Source organism: Homalodisca vitripennis, chromosome 1 (genome assembly GCF_021130785.1).
Source record: "Homalodisca vitripennis isolate AUS2020 chromosome 1, UT_GWSS_2.1, whole genome shotgun sequence".
Classification (NCBI taxonomy): Eukaryota; Metazoa; Arthropoda; class Insecta; order Hemiptera; family Cicadellidae; genus Homalodisca; species Homalodisca vitripennis.
Genome location: NC_060207.1, coordinates 128,318,284 through 128,322,172, shown reverse-complemented (window position 1 = coordinate 128,322,172; position 3,889 = coordinate 128,318,284).

The following is a 3,889-nucleotide window of genomic DNA, read 5'->3' as shown; positions in this document are numbered from 1 at the left end:
TAAAAAGTGCTGGCTATAGAATTCCACCAGTTATTCTCAAATAGCAAGCTTACATCTTATTTCCATATTTAACCATTTTATTTATTTCTTTTTGTTCTTGAAAGGCATATTTTCTGAAAATCTGAAACAATTGTTTTCTCGATACACTGTATAAAGCGAGGGATAGAGACAACCTGAAGAATTATAGACCCATTATTATAAAGCCAACATTAGCAAAAGTCTGAAAGTATAATTTTGTATCATTTACAAGGACTGCAAAAATGGGCAACATCAATTAGCTTGAGTGCATCATTTAATGGTTTAAAAAGCAACTGAACTTGAATACAAGGGAGGCTAACTTAAAATCATTTACTATTAAAGTTAAGGAGCTTACGGATTTAATACTACAGCTGAGGTTTAGCACAAATTACCCAACACTACCACCACAAGCTAAACTACTACAGACATTTTCTAGTTAAAAAGAGACTACTCTGGCAGTACTAAGTGCGTGTAGATCAGCAGCCAAGACTTGACTCAGAACTAGAAGTCTGGTTCTCTTGGGGGGAGTTTTCCCTGCTGAGTCGCACCCAGAATGGTCCTAGTTCATTGCTTAGGCTCAGCTCAAGTGAACCCCCTTTTGCTTATTATTCGGTTTTCTGATAATAATCTTGCTCTTCACAAGTAACCATTCAAGTCAGATCTGATCTGCCACAGAATTATTGATTTTATTAGACATTGTTTCATTATTGACAAGTCGATATACCGGATGATGTTTTTAGTCAGGTTCCTCTATTGTATCGAGTTGCCTTCAATCTTATTATACAGGGTGTTAAGTCCCGCATGGGCTTGATAATTCCCGAACATTCACAGGTAAAGCAATAAAACTTGGTGCATCATTACTGTACCTATAAATCTAAAGTAACTACCATTTTTTTCATGTCAGAGAGATGGCCCACAAGGAGTCAGGAGGAAATCTTAAATGAGAATAACTCAATAATAGTATATCAAATTAAAGGTCTTTATTAGTTGAGTACAATGCCACAAATCCGACATCAAAAGATTCTTCTTTAAAAAATTACGATGGTTAAAGTTTGAAACATTTAAAATGTAGGTCCTCTTCTGATGGTTTAACATTCCTGTCTTGGCTCAAGTTGTGAAAGTAAAACTTAATAAATTAATTCTGGACTTAAAAAATAATTTTTAAGATAGTGACTTCACATCCAATAGATGATAGCCTACAAAGAGTTTGGAAAAATATTAATGCAAACATAGCTCAAGATATACTTAATTTTAAAGAGTTTGTTTACCAGAGATGATGATAAAGAGCAAAATCTGGTTTCAGTTATTACAATAGAAAGTTCTTATTTTTAGGTAGGCCTTTTTACACTTAGCCAGAACACTTATTTGAGTTTTTCTGTAATAGTAATGCAGTCCAACTTTCTTTCAGTTCATTACTCAAAAGAGTTTGTGATATTGCTTGCAACTTTTCAACAATGTGGCTGGTTGAACGTTAACGAATAACACTTCTTATGATGGTTGGATAGGGAAACAAGATGATCAGAGTGTGTTACATGTTATGAATATATTTGGGCATATTTTTTTATTACAGATTAAAATGGGCACATCATATACCTTACCTTGGCACAAATGTCAGGAAATATATCTATGCCTTTGAAAGATTATATGCTGTATTGGGACGTAAGATAAACCAATATCACATATTTTGCCTAAATCCAGTCCCTCCTTGCGTTTGGAAACATTGCTTAAGGAGGAGCATCCCGATCAGTTCTTGGACCTCTTTTTATTCCACAAAATTACATTAAAGATAGGCTTAAAAAAGTAAACAGTATCCTACTGACACTTTTTTCAAGAAACGTCCGTCTTTCGTTACGCGAGTTGAACATAAAACTTTAACCATTTAAAATTACTTAAATCTAGCTCTATTTCAATATTTAAGCATAGAGTTAACAATTTTGACAAGACAACGTCTTAAATTAGGTTGCGGCTCGGAGTCACTCATGAAAAAGTGTAACGCCCCGTAACGTTACGATGCCCGTCCAGTGGGTCCGCCGCACGGGATCCGCACGGGATAAAGCAGATAACTGTGGGTCCGCCGCACGGGATAAAGCAGATAACTATGTTTATTCGTGAAAATGTGGAGTGCTTAGATTCGTCATTTACAACAACTACAACAATAAAGGTAAATAATTGTACACTGATATTTCATTATCGTAAACTATGATTGATTGATTAATTGTTAGATTGACACAAAAGTTGAGAAACTGAGTTTATAGGTTATGTCATACTATTGACAAATGTTGATAGTGTTAAGTAAATTATTAGTTTAAATCACTCTGCAATCAATCGTAATTCAGTCGATTGAGAAGAAACAGCGCGTATTGCTAGTCAAACATTTAAAATAACAAATTATAACCTCTAACCTGTCATAACAGTGCGACCAAACAAACGAACTAAACCGATCAATCACCACGCGCGGAGTTAGAATTTAACTGTGTTTAGCAAGAATTTCAAATTCCAATTTTAGTAAATGTTTTATTCAACTTTACCATTTACAATAACAAATTTTAATTATTTTCAAATTATGTACAATGTTTTAGTAAACAAAATATATTTCTATAGTTAAAATTTGTGCAATTCTTATTTTCATTCAATTCCTTGTTCCTATTGTGCAATTTAATAATATTCATATCAATAAATATTCTACCGAGAAAAAGACGTTGTCACGTAAAATCTTCGCCCGTAAAACCGACTTTACAGGCAACCATAATTTTTATTTTACAAATTGGACTTGAGGAAGCTCAGTCACTACTTGTGGCCAAATGTGGCAGGGCATGAACTTATAACTTTTTCCCATCTCCCCCGCTCATTCATCAGACCTTGTAACTATCTATTTTATTGTTTGCTACCAAATTTTATTTTTGATGCAACATTTATAAAAGGGTTTACTTTTTTAATTGTTTCTTAAATTAAGTTAAGGATTTTTATAAAGTTGGCTGTTTATGATATACACTACACACAGGCGCCCACATAGGCTAATTTCTATAATTGTTATTATTTATACTTATACATAGTTAATGTCAAAATGTTTACATTTAGTTTCTAATTAGGTCAAGTTGTACTGTGTACAGTAGTTATGCATTTTATTTTTGGAAAAAAGTGTTATTTCACTGTTTGTAAAATGTATCTATTCAGATAATTAATTATAATAAATAACGCGCAATTAAAATTTAGAAAATATTGCGTCTTTATTGATTTAGTTGTTCAATTTATGTACCAAAACTTTGCTTTAAGCTATATGATTTTTTAAGACGTCCAAATGGCTTATTTAAATTAAAATATTCCTGATTTCAGAAACCATAAATATTTTCTACAAATACTTTAAGAAATTGCATACAACATGCTATGTGTAATAATTCATATGTGACACTTTGGGCTATTATTACATTTTTATATATGCTTTTAGACACAAACAAATATAACTTTTAAACTAAATCTCTGATTACCAAATCTTTAGAATCTGTTTTGTGGGGCTGGATTTAAAGTTATAATGTGAGTTTGACTAATTATAGGGACATATTGACATGGAATACCCTAACACGCGGCAGACGCATTACGGTGCAGAGAGAGGATTAAGAGGAGTAGTTCAGTATAGGTCAGTATACAGCCGGAGTGAAATATTTTAAGTATATTTAAATTATAGAAAATGTCACAATGTGAAACCTCAACATATTTTCACTACTGTGATTTTTCAATAAATACACCTTTTTAAATAATTGTTTCAGATTAAAAAATTGTAACATGTTCCAGAAAATTAGCCTTAAAAAAATAAGCAATTTGAAACAAAAGTTCAAAACCAGAATTTCAGGGCTAACAGAAAAATAATCATTAA